This window comes from Trichosurus vulpecula, chromosome 5, assembly GCF_011100635.1.
Source record: "Trichosurus vulpecula isolate mTriVul1 chromosome 5, mTriVul1.pri, whole genome shotgun sequence".
In the NCBI taxonomy this organism is placed as follows: Eukaryota; Metazoa; Chordata; class Mammalia; order Diprotodontia; family Phalangeridae; genus Trichosurus; species Trichosurus vulpecula.
Genome location: NC_050577.1, coordinates 189,251,416 through 189,270,933, shown reverse-complemented (window position 1 = coordinate 189,270,933; position 19,518 = coordinate 189,251,416). Strand labels below are relative to the sequence as shown.

Sequence of the window (19,518 nt, the reverse complement as noted above, 5' to 3'; positions counted from 1 at the left end):
TTCATTATTACCAAACTAGATTTGTATCAAAAATTCATTATGCTAAACATTAGGTAATCAACAATGTGAATCCATAAAAAAATGAAAGCAACCCAAAAATGTGTGATTGCATCTTTAGATGCAGAAAAGACTTTCGAAAAATGAAAAGCCAATAGAGGAACAGTAGATTGAAAAGAGGAGAGCAAAGAAAGTCTTAAATCCAAACTTCATAGAGATTGCAGGATTTATAGCCTACAAAGGGAATGGACTTCAGAGAACATCTAGTTCAAGGGTTCTTAACTGGAGCCTAAGGATCGCCTGAGGTTAGATTTTAGAAGGTCTGTGAACTTCAACTGGAAAAAAGATGACGTATATTTCAATATAATTGGTTCCTTTCCTAATCTTCTGTATTTTGTTTTATCCATTTAAAAATAATTCTGAAAAAGGATTCATAGGTTTCAGACTGTCAAAAGGGTCTCTGACACAAAAAAGGTTAAGAATCCCTAATGTAATCCAAACTCCTCTTTTCATAAATGAAAGAAATTGAGGCAGAGGGAAGTTCAGGGAGTTTCTCGGAGTCCCAGAGGTTGTATTATAGGTGAAATTTGAACTTAGGACTTCTGAATTCCAGGGCGAATGCATTTTCCCACTGTACTTTGTGTACTCATCCTCAAGACTGAGTCATTCCCCCATAGACAAAAAAGTCCAAAGATATGAATAGTTTTCATAAGAAGAAACAGAAACTCTCAATAAGGAAATGAAAAACCTTAAAATCACTAATAATCAGAAAAATGTATATTAAACAACCCTGAGGTATCAGCTCAAATCCATCCAGTTATTGAAGATGGTAAAATTTGGGAAAACTTCTTAGGAAAGAGAGTAATGGGTACCGTTTCACTACTGGTGGAGCTGTGCATTGATTCTATCTGGAAAATAATCCAGAATTACACATGAAAAGTTATTAAATTCTTTATAACCTTTGACTCAGAAATCCCACCACTGAGCTTATTCCCCAGGCAACAAGAAACAAACTTTCTGCATGTACAAAAAATACTCACAGCAATACTATTTGCAATAGCAAAAACTGGAAAAGTATGTGCCTCAGCCACTGGGGAACAAATTGTGGTACATGGATGGAATGAAATATCATTATACTACAACAAATGATGAATAAGGAGATACCAGAAAAACATAGGAAAATGAATTTGGTAATGCCAAATGAAACAAGGAGAACCAAAAGAATAATATGCATAATGATTAAGGCCGTGTAAATTAAGGTAACACTAAAAGACAACACAATTTACATTAAATTCAAGGAATAATATTGTTACCAAATTATTAATGTTAAAGGACATCCTCTCATTCTGTTAAAAAATGAAAAACAACAAATATGGAAAGTGATATGTACCATCAGTCATACTCATTCTATTACATAATTTTTATTTTTTCAGAGACTATTCTGGGGGTGGCAGTAGGGGTATTGTAATGCCTATAACATGCTTACTATGTGAAAACTAAACATATCAAGAAAATGAAATATAAAAAAGTAAATCATACCTGTACTTTAAAATAAACTGATGATTTTTTTAAAATAATAATCAACTTTTCTGGGTAAACAAGGACTAAAACCCCTTAAAGGGTACCCTGCTATCTTAAAGGAGGGGAAAAAGCATGCCTTATTTGCAAAAATGGATCCTCTTCATTGGTAAGGCTATACTAAGAACATGTCTTACCCACACAGAGTGTACAAAAGTGTGCATTTTTCAAATTTCTAAGTATTTTAGTCACTCAGGGCTTTTGCCTATTTATTTAAAATTTATGATGAATTCCCTTTGAGTCAGTGATCCTACTGCTAGGTATATTCCCCAAAGAGGTAAAAAACAGAGATTAAAAAAATACCATATCAATCAATCAATAAACACATATTAAGTTCCTGCCCTGTGTCATGTAGAGGCAGCTATGTGGTTCAGTGGATAGAACACTGGCTTCTGGAGTCAGGAAGACTTGAGTAGCTGGGTGACCCTGGGCAAATCACTTAACCTCTATTTGCCTTAATGCACTAAAGAAACAAATGGCAAACCACTCCAATATCTTTGCCAAGAAAACCCCACAGACAATATTGGTGTGTGATATAGTCCATGGGGTCACAAAGAGGCAGACACGACTAAATGACTGAACAACAACAATGTGCCAAGTAATGTGTTAAGCACTGGGCATACAAATACAAAATAGAACCAAAAGATATATGGTAGTACTTTTTGTAGTAGAAAAGAACCTAGAAAGAAAGTGGGCACCATGGAAAGGGGAATTTCTTTACAAATTTGGTATACAGATGACATCGAACATTATGTTACACTATAAAAATAACAAATATGCAGAATTCTGAGAAACTTGGAAGACTTTTATGAACTGATGCTGAGAGAAAGAAACAGAACCAGAGAAAAATTTTGTAGCTACAATGGAAAGGAAAACAAGTGATAGACTTTAGAACTCTGATCAATGCAAGAGTCAATCATGATTTCAGAGGACTGATGTAGACTCACAGAGATAAGGAACTCTAAAGTGAAATGACATTTTTAGGCATGAAAAATTTATTTATTTTCTTTGGGTTTTTTTGTTGTTGTTGTTAAAGAGGAGAGTTCTCTTGGTGGGGGTTGTGGAGGGAGAGTCATTGGAAAGTAACAAAGATTTCCTTTTTAAAGAACATCAATAAAACATTTTCAAAACAAAAAAGGCATGCCAAAAATTCAAAGAGCTAGGAATAAATGGAGCAGAAAATATTTTTCTAGTATCTTTCTAATAAAAGGCTTTAACAAGTTTAGTTTCACAGCAATTTTAGTTATATTCACATTGTCAGGAAGCACGCAGTCAGTGCGTCTGTTATCTAACCAGTCCAGCTTGTCTTCTGCACACCATAGTTTATAAGATGGTGGGTAACAGACGGCAGTAACAGAGAGTTTGGGAAATTCATTAAACTTCTAATAATTGTAGAATAATCTGCTCTTTGAAATTAGGCTTCACATGGCAATTTATTCATCTCACATATACATATACACACATTGATTTAGGATTTCCTAGGATTAACAGAAAAATCTAAGCAATTTTTCCTTCCAGAACTAATTATATAAGTTATTCTTCTGATTTTTTGAAAGCTAAGCAGCTGTCCAACATTGAGAGTTTGAGCAGAATGAACACAAATTTTATGCTTTGCAAAACTGATGTACCTAATCATTCCTAGAAATTTAATGCCTCTGTGAAAAAATAACTAATTCCCATTAACCTGTTGTGTAAATAAAGAAGTATACTAATCTCTCTCTCATATCATGCTGAAGTTTAACAATTGGCCACATTCTTTTTACCCCTGACAACATGACATAGAAATTATCAAAGTGGCTTACTGAAATAAAGAGAAAAATGTATCCATGTCGCATTCAAGTTGTAGATAACCCTTGCTGACCACCTACTACAGGCTTTATACTTAGGCTTTATATTATTTATATTTATATCTGACTGTGGGACAAAAATATTTAATCACAAAGGCCTGGAATATGGTCCATTCATAAGCAATGCTTGTCACACCTCAGATTCCTTTAGATTAGTCATCTACCCATTTACTTGTCACCAAGGTAACAAAGAATCTGACTCACCATATTCAATAGAAGCAAGTAATGTTACACTACATGAGGACACCAAATTTCTCTAAGGGCATAATGACACGTGATTTGAGGAAGTTTAATAAGGCTATTGATAAAGGGAAAGTTGACCGCTTAACCATACAATCATTTAAATAGGGGTGTGTCAATGTGAATTGAAGTTCTAGTCATTTCTATGAGGTTTAAAGGCCAATTCACCAACAGGAAAAAGGCTTTTAGTCGTTAAACAAGAAACTAAATACGTAGACAATGGAGTAGACACTGAAGGTCATGTACCCAGATTTTTCATATAAGGTATTCAGGGGAAAAGAAACTGACATCAGCAACTCTAGCATAGGAAAGACAATCAGCCAACATTTCTATCCAAATAGCAATGACCACTCGAGACTGACTATACTCAGGGTAGAAACTGTAGGAAGAAAACTCTGCCGGTGCCATCTGGCTGGGACTGCTTTCTTCCCAACTTAGCATTGCTATTTGCCCATTGGAAACAACTACTATATTGGTGGGCATTTGGGGTGGGAACAAGAATGAAAGGTCACATGGAAAAATGTTAGTAGGAAGTACAACAGAAGGACACAACATGGGAAGAAAATAATTCAACAGTTTAAAAAAACCCCACCAGAATTCAGTCAAAGAAAAGATGAACAAAAAAATACTATTTTTACTAGAAGTTTTTCTAAAGTTTTACTAAAAATAGCCATTTATTAATTGCCTAGGAGAATGAGATGAAGAGCTAAAATACTGGTACAAATAAGAGGAAAAAAAGAGTACATTTTTTTTTTACAAGGAAGAAAAAATAAAAATTAACGAAGTGAAAAGAACACTATATTTATTTTTGCATAAGTTAGTTTCTAAACTAAACCAATTCTTGAGATCTTTTCCCAAGAAAAAAGATTATAATGATAATAGCAGTTAGTATTTATATGGTGCTTTAAGATGTGCAAAGTGCTTTACAAATATTATCTAATTTTATCCTCACAACACCCTGGGAAGTACGTGTTATTTTTATTCCCATTTTACAGCTGAGTTAGCAGAGGCAGGGTGAACAGACGTTAAGTGATTTGTGAGATCAAGAAGCAAGTAAGTATCTGAAATTGGACTGGAACTCAGGTCTTCCCCAGATATCTTGGTATTCTTTCCCCACCCCACCCCCACTTCAAATTGCCATTTTATTCTTAATCAAATATCTACATATTGCCTTCCACTAATATTCTGCTGAGTTCTCAGACTTGAAGAGATTTGCAAAATGTCATTCTTGAAGGGATGTTGTATACAATTTCCTCACTACCCTCTTAATGCTACATAATACTTCAATACATCAATGAATCTGTGAGTTCATCAATTGGAGTATTCATTCTATCAGGGCACCAGTGAAGTCCACTCAACCATCCCTTCTTATCCCAGGTCTCATCCACAGAAAGAACATCTACTCAATGTACTGGAGATCTTCTAGGTCTTTTTCCATTTCATGAGATACACTGGCACTCAGACTATCTGTTATTGTTCACTCTCATTCTATGACTGGTCTCCTTCTTTCTCTTACAATACATCTCTTTAGTGAAATGCCACTTCTTGAGTATAAGTCACAAGACCATTGTAAATATGGGTCTGTTCAATTGTGCCAATCATGCGAATTATCTGTCCAATGTTCTTTAAGTCACCCACAACTTGGATTCCTCAGAAAATGAAGTGTTCTAAGGTTCACAACCAGAGGGTCACCAAGAATATTTTTTGTTGAAAAGATGGTTAATTCTGGGGCATATCTTGGTGTGGTAGTGTGCTAAACTACATCTAGTTTCAGAATATTAAAGAGCCATCTCAATGAGATTCATGATAAATCAAGTGGGGAAAGATTAACAATACATCTAAGAAAAACAAAAAGCATAAAAACAATGTTGATTTTCCATAACATAACATTCAATTAGTTTTGAAAAAACAAGTATTCGGCCTGCTGGTACAAGACATTATGCTAGGTGCTAGAGATGTAGAGGCTAAATCTGGGGAAAAAAAAGAAGTAAAGAGAGAAGAGAAAAGAAGAGAAGAGAAGAGAAGAGAAGAGAAGAGAAGAGAAGAGAAGAGAAGAGAAGAGAAGAGAAGAGAAAAGAAAAGAAAAGAAAAGAAAAGAAAAGAAAAGAAAAGAAAAGAAAAGAAAAGAAAAGAAAAGAAAAGAAAAGAAAGGAAAAGAAAAAGAAAGGAAAAGAAAAGAAAAGAAAAGAAAAGAAAAGAAAAGAAAAGAAAAGAAAAGAAAAGAAAAGAAAAGAAAAGAAAAGAAAAGAAAAGAAAAGAAAAGAAAAAGAAAGGAAAAGAAAAGAAAAGAAAAGAAAAGAAAAGAAAAGAAAAGAAAAGAAAAGAAAAGAAAAGAAAAGAAAAGAAAAGAGAAACCGTTGCAGCCATTAAGAAACTTGTATTTTAGTGGGCGATGTAGCACATACACAAAAAACACATCACAAGGAAAACTGAAGTAAAAGTGGGCAATAATAGGAGACAGGTCATGGAGGGAAGGGATCACAAAAGGCTTCATGGAAGTGGCAGCACCTGAGCTGAGCTTTGAAGGAAGACAAAAATTCTGAAATACAAAGGAAGAGCCTGAAATGCCAGCCTAAGGGGTTTTCATTTCTCCCATAGGCAATGAGGAGCCATTGATGGTTTCTGACCAGGGGAATAACATGGCCACACCTGCTCCTTATTAAGATTATTTCAGCAGCTATGAGGAAGGTAGATTAGAGACCGAGGAAACTAAAAGCAAGAAGACCAATTAGAAGGCCACTAAGGCAGTTTAAGTAAATGAATCAGGATGGCTAAGTGAGTGTAAAAAGAGGAACATGAAGTTGGATAGCCAAGTTCATTGAGTTAATGCATATTAAGATTACTTAATCTGTGACAGATCCTACAGATAGATAAACAAGTTGGGCTTAGCAATAGGGAAATTTTAAAATGCTTTTATCAATCCTAAACTCCAAAAAAGTAAATAATAATAATAGCTTAGACTTGGATTGTTCTATATATTTTTCAAAGCATTTTCATATCCATTATATAATTTCAAACCTCACAATAATCTTGTAAAACAAGATAAACAGGTATCATTATCTCCATTTTAGAGATGAGGAAACCTGGGTAACGTCTGAGTGACTTTCCTAAAATTACTTGGTAAATGGTCTTCTAACTCAGTTTTCTATGATCACACACTGAAGATTTTCACATATCATCCATAAAAATACTTACCTTAAAAATGAAAATATGGCTCCTATTCCTAGTCCACAAAGTTCACTCCTTAAATTCAATGATGTTACCCTTAATAGATGGCCTGCACAGAAAAAAAATGTGAAAATTCTTAAGTTTCAGTGCTAAAAAGTACAAATCAATTATCCTTCCAAACATTTTTATTTTTTATTGTAGTCTGAAAAGAGTGAACTTAGGTTAACTCTGCCTTAGACAGCAAATATTCTAACATACTAACCATTTGGAAAGTCATACAGATCACAAAATAATTTCAACCAAATCATCTGCTTTTGCTTCATTTTAAAATACAAGAAACTACTTTAAAGAAATTACTTTTAAAAAACCAGAAATTACCTTTAAAGAACACTTTAAAATTTAAAAGCAGATAATATTTTAGCTCCATATATTCAGTTACAAATCAGTAACACATACAGGGCCTAGAGTATTTTATAATAACCCTTCCTTTTAAGTCATATGTCACTAAATGAAACCTGTTTTAAATATTGTTTCAATAGCCAATGATCTTCATTATATAGTTATAATAATAATTTTATATGTTGGTGTGACATACATTAAAAAAATTTCAGTATCAGCTTGTTTTAAAAGTAGAGTGGAGTATTTATAAAGGTGGTGAAAAATAGGCATGGAATTATCCATGGAAAGCAAGGATAATATATAATGCTCCAAATAATCCATATTTTCTCCACATTCTGTTTAAAGAGTTAACAATATCAACTTTTTCCAAAGCCAATTCCTTTTATGATACAGTAAAGTACAGGTCTCAGATAATCTCAAACTCTGGAATAATTTCTTGTATATGGTACTAGTTATGCTCGAGCTAAACTTTGGAAATGTCAATGCCAGTGCATTGACTCTTGGTTCAAAGCGTAATACAGGAACAAGTTATGTGCACAGAATTCATTTATTCAACAACTCCAAGTATCTGAACTGTAGCTGAAGAACTAGAAAACACATAAAAGCAATCCACGAGTTGCAATGGACATTACAAAGTTCATGCACTAAATTTCAGGCACTTCAGTTGTAGTAGAGCCCTTTAGATCCTCACTCAGTACTTAATTTATACAAAATCCAAACAAGGTCGGTGATATGGTTTTACAAACAGTATTCAATTAGATGCAGCAAATTACAAGTAGAAACAAGGTCTTAGCCTTGTGGCCTAAGGTACCAGACACTGAGGTCCTTACTCAAACTAAATTGCCAAGCATTCAAACTCTGCTTCTGAGAACGCAACTCCAATGGACTTAGATCACAGCCAAGGAACTGGGGATACGGGAGTTGCCAAGCAATATAGAGACAATCATGATACCATCTCATACAGAAAAGAGAAAACTATCCATTAGAAAAGCCTCCTGACACTGATTTTTTTCCTCTCTCCCCTCCCATTTTTATTGTCTCTAAAAAATAGAATTTGTTATATGGGATAACTCTCTAGGAGACGGTGGTTGAGGGATAGTGGGGATAACTATAATAACATAAAATACCCAAAAGACATCAATAAAAACTTATTTTAAAACTAACAACAAAACAAGAAGCTTGGGCTCAATTAATGTGTATTAGTTGTCTCCCTGAAAGTTTTGATTCAGCAGTGATCCATCAGACCTCTGCTCCGAACTTTAAAATGGAGGAAATCACTGAAATTTCCTAGAACCAATGATCTGAATAGGAAAAAGCAGGTAGAAAAGATGAGAAAGGGGTCAAACATCATTGGGGTGCTGGTGGAGTGTTGATACAAATCTGCAGCAATGTTGGATATAAGTCTAATCCCCTCCTCAGATATAAAAAGCAGTGATACCCAGAAAAAAAGGAGGACAAAAAGAACAATTTAGAAAAAGTAATACTATAATGAATGGATATCATGGAATCAAGAACAGCAACTTGAAAAATACTCATTAAAAGGGAAGCAAAAGAAGAAATTCTATGGGACCTCCAGAAATGATCAAGAAACAACAGGAGGAAGCCCCTGACTCATTTTTAAAAAGAAATAAAACAATTGAGAGATATTAAAATAATAAGGAAGAATGCAAATTAGAGAGGAAATTACAGCTCACTAAGAAGAAATAAAAAGGCAAACAAGAGAGAAGACAATTGAGAGCTTATGATGAAGAATCCCTAAAAAGTAGAGGGGAGAGAGCTAGAATTGAATGGACAGGTTAAAAAAAATTACCTTGAAGATAAAATGTAGAGAGATAAGGATAGTAGGTCTTCCAGGAAACATTGAAATTAAGTGGTGAAAGGAAGGCAGGAAGGCAGGAAGGAAGGAAGGAAGGAAGGAAGGAAGGAAGGAAGGAAGGAAGGAAGGAAGGAAGGAAGGAAGGGAGGGAGGAAGGAAGGAAGGGGAGGAGGGAGGGAGGGAGGGAGAGAGGGAAGGAGACAGGGAGGACACATTTGTTAAATGCCTACCATGTGCCAGGCACTGTGCTAAGCACTTCATAAATATTATCTCATTTGATCCTCACAACTCTGGGAGATAGATGCTATTATCCCCATTTTACAGTTGAGGAAACTGAGGCAAACAGGTTAAGTGCCTTGCCCAGGGTCCTATAGCTAGTATATGTCTGAAGATGGACCTGAACATAGGTCTTCCTGACTCCAGGCCCAGCACTCTTTCCACTGCACCCACTGCACCCAGAAGTACAGAAAATAGAAAAGAAAGTATAGCTAGTAAAATCCAGAGAAAAATCTGAAGTTTAACTCACCAAGAAACATAGCAATCAAACTTCAGACCTTCATCATCAAACAAAAATACAGCAGGCAGAAAAAAGTTGTTTACCTACCAATGGGGAAAAAACAAACCATTTAAAACTATTTACAAGAAAAAAAAGAAGAAAATGGAATGTAATCTTCAAAAACAAAAAGGAGATCATCACATTATACAACATAACCTACAGAAACTGAGATTAATCCATTTTTAAAATGGGCTTTTGATAAGAGGGGGAATATTTGAGACGTTCCTTCACCAAAAAATAGAGGTGAGCAGGGTATTTAAATGTTTCAAACAAAAGAAACACAAGAAAGGTAACTAAGGATGGGTAGCAACAACAACAAAAACTAAGGAAAGAATACTTTCATTTTCCTGGAACTACACAAAGCTTCTATTTAATAAAACTTAAAGGAACACATAGGAACAAAGGAATTTAAGGGACCAAAGATGTAGTAAGGCTAAAAGAGGCAAAATGAAGGAAGGAGAAATAATTAAAATAGTGGTGGCAGTTGTCCTTCATTCTTGAAGAGGACCAAAATGACATTACTATGCTAGAGTCAAGTTTCAATGTGTCTGACTGTGGCTGATCAGACCAATATGAGCTTGGAACGCTCTACCACAGTTCTGGCACAAATATTCCACGTGAACATTTGGGGTGGATACTCTAAACTTGCACATCCTGTATTTCCTTTCAGCTGTTTCAATTCTGCTTCGCTCATAGAGCACAGAACCTTCTCTGATGTGGACAGTCCATGATGGGCAGTTCTGTGCCAATGTCTCCCATGTCACACAATCAATTCTGAAGTTCTTAACTGAGGTCTGGAGAGTGTCCTTGTATCACTTCTTCTGACCACCATGTGAACGCTTGCCCTGTGTGAGTTCTCCATAAAATAGTCTTTTTGGCAAGCGTACGTTTTGCTTTTGAACATGTGGCCAGCCCATCAGAGTTGCATTCTCTAAAGCAGAGTTTGAATGCTTGGCAGTTTAGTCCAAGTAAGAACCTCAGTGTCTGGTACCTTATCCTGCCAGGTGATCTTCAGAATCTTCCTAAGACAATGCATATGGAAGCGATTCCATTTCCTGGCACGGCGCTGGCATAGAGTCCAGGTTTCACAGGCATACAATAATGAGGTCAGCACCACAGCTCTGTAGACCTTCAGTTTGGTAATCAATCTAATACATCTTCTCTCCCATACTTTCCTTTGGAGCCTCCCAAACACTAAGCTAGCTCTAGCAATGCATGTGTCAACCTCATTGTCAATGTGTACATCCCTGGAAAGCACACTACCAATTAACATTTCTTAGCATAAAACTCTTAAGTAAATCAAAGTTGGGAGGAACGGTTCCTCTTATCAGTGGAGAGAAGCTGCTTGAACAGAGAGAGACAAAAGGACAGCTTGAGATTAACAGTACAGAGGTTGTCAGTTTTTCATTCTAATACCCAGCCTAAGGAACTGGGGGTGGAGGAGAAAATCATTATGAATGAGGGAAGAGGGTAAAGGGAAAGTAGGAATTTGGTTCCACCTTGGGAAAAGAAATGCTCTGAAATCCCAGGGGTGGAAAGAGGTGAAAGGAGGCTTTGCAATGGGTTTGCTCAGAGGACAATGGGCATTTCAAGAGACCTGCTTCTCTAAGGAGGGGTCATACTTCTTAGCACTGCTTCTCACCACAGGGAAGGAGATATCTGGGCCCTGGGAGGTGTCCACCAGGGTCAGCAGACAGATGGAGGAACATAGGTGCAGAAGAAGAAGAGGCAAGTGGTGAATTTAAGAGCATGGAGTAGGAATAGACTCCTTAACAAGATATAGAGAATTTTTTTTAACCAAAACATACTTTGATGAACTGATACATCAAAGAGAATAAAAGAACAATATTCAAAAGAGTGAAAATAATGGAAATTGCCACAATATAATACCAGCAAATTTCTTTAAATTGCACTATTTGCTTCATGCTCCAACCCAACCAGGACACCACACTGTTGGTTCCTAAAGGTGATGACTACACCAACTACTACATCACAAAAGTTTGAAACTAACTCCTGGTAAGGTCAACAATCATGAAGGACCCTTATCAGCTACCCAACAGTCCTTAAAAGTTATAGTTACCCTGATACTTTCTACCAATATTGGATCTAAGTTGTGAGATGCTCAGAATAGTTATTACAGAATTAAGTAGAAAGTTTGAAACTAACTTCAGAATCAGGTAGACAAGTTCTAAGGGCCATCACCAACCAACATCACTAAAGATTCCCCTCGTGAATAATTCAACCACAGTATCCCCTCATAAACGGCAAGTTCAACAGTTAAGCTCTTGGAGGAAGGAGACTGTAGGAAGCCCAGGGAACAGCAGAAACCTTGAGAACATGACTGAAGCAAGGTATGACTAACTCCTAGTACAATAAGGAAATAATATGAAGTAAGAAAATCTCAAAAAAAACTGCTAAAGAAAATTATTTTACAATAACTAGAACTAGAACCACCTTCTCACAGGGTATGTGATAATTACCAAGAGATATCAGGTCAAATAAAAGAACTGAAACAAGAAATAAGTTACAGCTGAAGAGAAGAAACCTTAGAAAAGCAATGGATAACCCCCAAAATGGAATAATAAAAACAGCTATACAAATATAAGAAGTCATTGAACATAAAAAAAACTGAACACTTTATTTCAAAAAATAGATGAAAACTGCTCAGATCTATTAGAAGTAGAAAGCCAAGTGAACACAAGAACAATCCACCCAAAACCTCCTGAAGAATCCCCAAAGTGAGATATACCAGAAATTTGATAGCCAAAAATCCAGAACTACCAGGACAAAGAAAAAACTCTACAAGTATCCAGTAAGGAGTTCAAGTACCTAGGAATCACAGTTGGGATGACACAAGAACCAGCAGTTTCAACCATAAACAAGGAGAGAGGTTGGAATAAAATATTTCAAACGGTAAAAATATATGGACTCACAAGCTAGAATAATTTACCCTGCAAAGCTGAATATCATCCTGCAAGGGGGAAAATGGATATTTAAGGGACTATATTTCAAGTATTTCTGATGAAAAGACCTGGAACTTTGAAATGCAAACACAAGAATCCAGAGAAATCTAGAAAAGTAAATTTATTTTTGTAATTTGAAGGGGCTGCAAAAATGATGCAGTACTAACTTTCTAGCAAAGGGAGAAGAAACAAGTGTCCCTTCAGAATTTTAATGTCTTCAAAGTACATTGAGGGAGTTAAATAAGAAAAATAGAGGACCAGATATGAATTGCTCCTGTTCTGGGGGTTTGAAGAGAGTTAAGGGAAGGGAAGGTAAAAGAAATACACTATCATAAAAAAGAAAGTGGTAGAATTTTCTCTTTCTCATAACTGAGGTGAATGAGAAGTGTATACAGACATGGAAGAAGGGGGTAAGGGGACATCTGATGAACTTCACGCTTAACTGACGGAGGAAGGCTGAAAACATGCACACACACACACACACACACACAGAGTTTGGTGCAGAAAGACATCAAACTCAACAGAGTAAAAAAATGAAGACTGGGAGGGAGGGTTGTTAAAGGGATGCTAATACCAGAGATGGAAAAGTCAAAAGCAAACAAAACTTCCTGATATTGAATGGGGGACTCAACGGGAAAAAAAAAAAAAAGAAATTAAAGGAAGAGTTGGAATATTACAGGAAGTCGGAATGGCTGAACAAATGTAGAATACAAATATAAAGGAATATTATTTTGCCATTAGAAATTTAAAAAGATGACATCTTGATTAATGATTTGTTAATTCTAAAAAGAAATTACAGAAATAATAAACAAACATGTTAGAGACGATAACAATGAAACAACATACCATAAATTTGAGGATATAGCTAAGGCAAACTTCAAAGGAAAAATTAAGCAAATGTGTAACAGATCTGTAATTCCAACAGTGGACAAAACTATGTGTATGAGAACTCCCACCACCAAGGAAGCTCGCGATCCTTATAGGACTTAATACTTTAGTGTGACGGCATTGTGTGAGACACATAGAGGTTAAGTGAATTGCCCAGGGTCACATAGCTAGTAAGTGACTGATGCAGGATTTGAACCCAGATCTTCCTGACTGAGCCAAAGACTCAATCCACAAAGACAGACAGACAGACAGATAGATAGACAGATATAAAATATTTCTGAAAATACCTAAATGTTACAAATGTCCTCCCATCCTTCACGCATGAGAATGCCACAGCTAATTGGCCAGTGTTCCCCTGCATATATAGAACCACTGAAGATCACCCCAGTCTGAAGGATCTATGAAGCATAATACCACTTCCCAGGCTTTATATTTAAAATTGCTACCTTCCAGGCTATAAATCCAAGATAGTTTACCTATCATTGGCTGGTTTTGTCTCCCTCCTTGCACTGTAACCTAGCAGATTCAGGCTATCAATCCTCCGATCTCAAGTTCATTGATAAGAAATTTAACTCAATTAGTGAAGTATGATAAATATATTAGACACATATTAAAGTGCAGTATCCCATTTACTTCTCTGCTCCAACATCTAAAGAAAAACCTTTTCCTTTCTCTTTTGCCACCCAAGGTATTGGAGAAAGCAACCTACAAGCTCAGTATCTTATCACAAACTTCCCACATGCCAGTTGAGAGGGAGCAGAATACAGGTAATTTAACTCTTAAAAGGATGCCACACAGAGAATGGAAAGCATTGCAGGAGCACAGCTCTCTTGGTAACAGCTACATATATAAACAGGATAGTAGGATCACAATCTCCAGGGTCCAGAGGATTCAGGGCAGTGAAAACTACATGGCTCATTTTTGTTCTGGCTTGTATTTTTGAAATATCTGACAACCTTAGCAATGAAAACACCTGGCAACTGACTGTCAGATGCCCAGTAGCCACTCTCCTCCATCTTGATTCTCCCCTCTTGGCCAAGACCAGAGTCTTGACAAGCCAGAACTGGAGGAGGAGAAAGAAGGTAAGTGGGAGGTCAGTCCTTCCTCACAGTTCCTTAACTCACCAGGATGGAATTATGGGTGTACAATTGAGTTCATTGTTTCATTACAGAAGTTAAACCCACATAGAAACAGCTGAACCTTTTTGAAGAAACAGAGTGAAGGGCCATAAATATTTGTTACTAAGATACTTACTGACTCTTTCCTATTCCTAATGCACTCAGAGAAAGAGTTCCTAAGGGGATTTAGGAGACAGAAGCTGAAGTAATAGAATTTCTCCCTATATTCTTCATGATACTGAACATGCAATCCAAATTGTTGATGACTCAACCATTCCTGCATTGAATTAAAAAATATATTTCCATTTCCCTTTCTTTGTCTGACATATTATCCATTGGAAATTAATTTACTAAAGTCTTTGGAGAAAACTTTTTTAAAAAAATAATATATTTTCTTTTAACATCATCTATATTTCCCTGAAACTCTCTTAGAAACCCTAAAGGCTAACACCACACAGGGAACAACCTTTTAGGCTGAAAAGGAGCCGAGAAGGCTTAGCCATTATTTCTTTTTCCTTTTTCTCCTTCAACCTTCACAAATCTTTTGTCAGATCCTCAAGTCAAATCAATCCAGGTTGTACAGGAACTGAAGCCAACCAGAAGATATTGCATTAGCAATCCCTAAGTAATCACTGTCTTTGAGATACTGGGACTATACTCTCACAGATACATTTCCTTCATCTTTCAACACCACCTCCTCCCCCAAGCAAAAATTTGTAGTCCCTGAAAATTATACGTAGTACACCATATTATCTATAAACATCCATCATAAGCATAATAAATTAGCAGATAGAATAGTCACATGTAACTATCCCGACTATGTATTTCACCTCCCAGTGACTAGTACATCATCTACTTGAAGTTGGATGCCACCAGTTGTGAAGTGATCCAAGAATTCTGGAGAGCAATTTGGAACTATGCCCAAAGGGCTATAAAACTGTGCATACCCTTTGATCCAACAATACCACGGCTAGGTCTGTAACCCAAAGAGAAAAAATAAAGGAAAAGGACCTATATGTACAAAAATATTTATAACAGCTCTTTTTGTGGTGGCAAAGAATTGGAAATTGAGGGGATGCTCATCAATTGGGGAACAGATGAACAAGTTGTGATATATGATTGTGATGGAATACTATTATGCTATAAGAAATGACGAGCAGGATAATTTCAGAAAAACTTGGGAAGACTTACATGAACTAATGTAAAGTGAAGTGAGCAGAGCCAGGAGAACATGGTACACAGTAACAGCAATTTTGTATTATAATCAACTGTGAATGACTTAGCTACTCTCAGCCACACAACGATCCAAGACAATTCTGAAGGACTTACGATGAAAAATGCTATCTACCTACAGAGAAAGAACTGATGGAGTCTGGATACAGATTGAAGCACATTTTTTAAAAAAAAATTTTTTTATTATCCTTGGGGGTTTTTTTGCTCTGCATTTTCTTTTGCAATATAACTAATATGGAAATGTTTTGCATGACTACACATGTATAATCTATATCAAATGGTTGCTTTCTCAAGGAAGGACGAAGGGAGAAAATATGAAATTCAAAATATTTTTAAAATGTTAAAAACTTTTGTCTACATGTAATTAAGAAAAATAAAGTTAAAACTTTGGAGACGGCAAAAATAAATAAATTGGATGTAGTGACCATTAGCATACACAAAACCAAAATACATTTCCCTATTTCTCAATAGACTTTCCATGAGCTATTGCCTATGAAGTTGGAGAACTAGGCCTTTTGCTTTACCTCCATGGCTCAAATAAAAGGAAATATCTTAAAGGTAGTCAAATCTATCTTTCTTCATCAAAGATTTCTTTCTGTGTCCCAAATTTGAACTATGCTTGAAAAACTTAATTCTTGCAGAACCTACAATCTGGTTTTGTCTAATATAGCAACCCAAAGGCCCATTCAGACAGTCCAATGCTTTCATGTCTTCTACCTTCACTGAACTTTTGATGCCCAGCCACTAGAAAGCTATTTCATATTTAGATAATTTCTCTTCCTCCTACTAGAAGATGTTGAAAAATTGGAAGAAAATTGGCTGCAAGAATTCTGCTTCCCCAAACTGCCTGAATTTTGCAAGCATTCTCACGTTATTATATCAAGCCCTGCATTTTCGAGGTGAATATAAATTTAAATGTGGGCAGCTAGGCGGCCCAGTAGATCTCTAGAGTGCTGGGCCTAGAGTCAGGAAGACTCATTTTTCTGAGTTCAAATCTGGCCTCAGACACTTACTAGCTGTGTGACCCTGGGCAAGGCACTTAACCCTGTTTGCCTCAGTTTCCTCATCTGTGAAATGGAGAAAGAATGGTAAACCACTCCAGTATCTTTGCCAAGAAAATCCAAAATGGAGTCATGAAGAGTCATACACAACTGAAATGACTGAACAAGAACAAAAATGAAATCAAATACAACCCTGGAGATTTCCCTTAGCCTGCTCTGGAAAAATATTTCTACATATTTGTTGCCGCATTTCATTGGTATGTCCTACCTAAGACCTGAATGGCTCCTTGCCAGATAAAGACATCCTCCCCCCAAAAATTTAGTTTTGCATAGTAGGTTCCTTGAACTTGTACCAAGAAACTGAGAGTCTGATCTCCATCTGCAATGCTATTAAGCCCTATGCTGTTTTTCCTAATGTCAGATGCCTCAGCCTTTCCATAGTCCAGACTTTTTTCACTTTGGCCACATTAAGCCTTCACACTAATTCCTAGTCCTCAGAGCCAAGTGTAATAACTAGTGTCTAGACGTTCACTTTGACTTTTATCTTCTCAGGTATAACTGCAACGTATTGCTGGTGTAGGTAACATATCATACAGTGTTTGTCTGCCTTCTAGATAATTTTTAAAGTATCAAACAACTCCCCAAATAATCCATAATGTCACATAAGGTATTTTCATTATATTTCTTTCTATAATCAACTAAGACTATAAGTCTCAACTGTTCTCCACCAATCCCAGGGCTTTCTACTAACATTCCAACTACCAACTGAAAAGCTACGGTATAATTTTAATCACAATCATAAGAGACACTGCAATGCATGCAAATATTCATCACAATAATAAGCAATAATGTTGCACTATTGTGTGATTTTCTTAACATTTCCACAAAAAAACCCCCATTAACACAATGCATATCAAATTAACACATTATCAACATGAAAGAAATAATGAAACAAAATTTCATCTGCTTAGGCAAAGACACCAGTGGGAAACAAAATTCAGAATTGTCAATTATATTACAGCTTGTAAGGAAAATAAATAAAATCAGTCAAAAAGAAAGATCCTCAGTCTCTCCCAATGATCACATATGTATCCCTTCCCCTCCTCTCAAAAAATAAATCATACTGGAACTGAGGGGGATAATGTTAAAACATATTCTACTTACTCTCACCTGTAGTATGGCGACTGCACAGGTAACAAAACAGCACAACTTTTGACTCGTGGGGCTCCAGAATACTATTCCTAGCTCAAAGCACTTTATGGGTTACACTGTTACATCCCAGGCTCTATATTCTCAGTTACTCAATCACTGACTGCCCACTCCCACCTACTGTTAACTCCCTCCGGTATACCCAGGCTGTTTACATTCTTTGGGACCAACAGTTAATCAGGTTAATTAGATAAGTAAAAGCATGAACAAAATATTAAACATGTCATAGAGTACAACATTACACACACTTCTCAAATCCCAAAAAGAACTGCGAATATCATTTTTAAATAGAAAATCAAAACTTTAGCCAGCCCCCAAACAGACTGAAAAAAGAAATCTTGAAAATTAAAGAAATAAAGTTAGAAATAAAATGATCACAGAACTGATTAACTAAATGAAAAGCTACCTTTAAAAGTGTAATAAAGCAAACCATTAGAAAATTTGTTCCCCCTACCAAAAAAAAAGGAGAGAAAAACTAGCCCCTTAAGCCCTGACTCCTAATCTCACTACTCAATTGGTTAACAAAGATCTCTTTGTTACCATGCTCAACCTCATGGTCTTTTATTAAGTCCTCATCCTAAAACATTATCATCAGGTAACTGTCTTGTTTTAGTGTCTAGTCTTTATATATTAAAAGTCTAAACCTCTCCCTCTGTCAATCAAAGTCCCCCATAAGTTGGCCCCATATCACTTTATATCATTTCAATCCCTAACAGAAATCCCTTGGTCTAATTCAGCTATACTCCTCTCAGTGTATGGACACATATCATGGTCATTCCAAAGTTGGTACTCTCATTTAGAAAGTTTTTACTTAGCACCTACTACATTCCCAGCACTGAACTAAGAAAACGATAATAAAAATTATAACAGTGCCTACCTTCAAGGGGCTTCTGTTCTAATGGAATGAAAGAAACGTGTTTACAGATAAGTAGACCCAAAACAATCCAGGGGGATAAGGAAAGGCCTTCTTTAGGAGGTGGCATTTGAGTCAAGCCTTGATTAAAGCTATAGATTCAAGGAGGGAGAAGTGAAGAGGGACAGTGCATCAGACATGAGGGATAACCTGTGCAAAGACTGAGTAACTTACGATGGAATGTGTATGAAGGACAGCCAGTAAGTTGTTGTGGGGTACATAAAAAAGGGAGTGATATGTAATAAGCATGAAAAGGTAGGGTTTTAGAAGCTACCCAGAGTCACTTGCATTTTATCCTACAGTCAACAGGGAGTTACTGAAAGTTCTTGAGTAGGCACATGACATGTAGAGACATTTGCTTCGTGAATATTGATTTGGCAGTTAGGGGATAAAAGATAAGAAAAGGGAAAGATTGGAGGAAAGGAGGAATATTAATTAGGAATCAATTAGGTAATTATGAGGATATTATAATAGTCAACGTGAGATGTCTAAGTTAGGATGGTGGCTATGTCAGTAGAGAAAATGGGGCATATGAAATAAAACTGGCAACTGACTGGATATCTCCTCCTCAAACACTAGTTGTATGATCCTA

General features: G+C 36.2%; 1 protein-coding gene across 3 annotated transcripts in view; it reads right to left on the bottom strand.

Annotated features, from left to right (window-relative positions):
• EPS8 (epidermal growth factor receptor pathway substrate 8) overlaps nt 1–19,518 on the bottom strand; it is a 263,944-nt gene that overhangs the window by 184,759 nt on the left and 59,667 nt on the right. For 2 of the 3 annotated variants that reach the window (XM_036760033.1, XM_036760030.1), the window contains exon 2: nt 6,858–6,939. The gene's annotated coding sequence lies outside the window, so the exon portion shown is untranslated. Of the gene's footprint in view, nt 1–6,857; nt 6,940–9,571; nt 9,648–19,518 lie in introns of those variants that run through there. The other variant, XM_036760031.1, reaches the window with a different exon arrangement.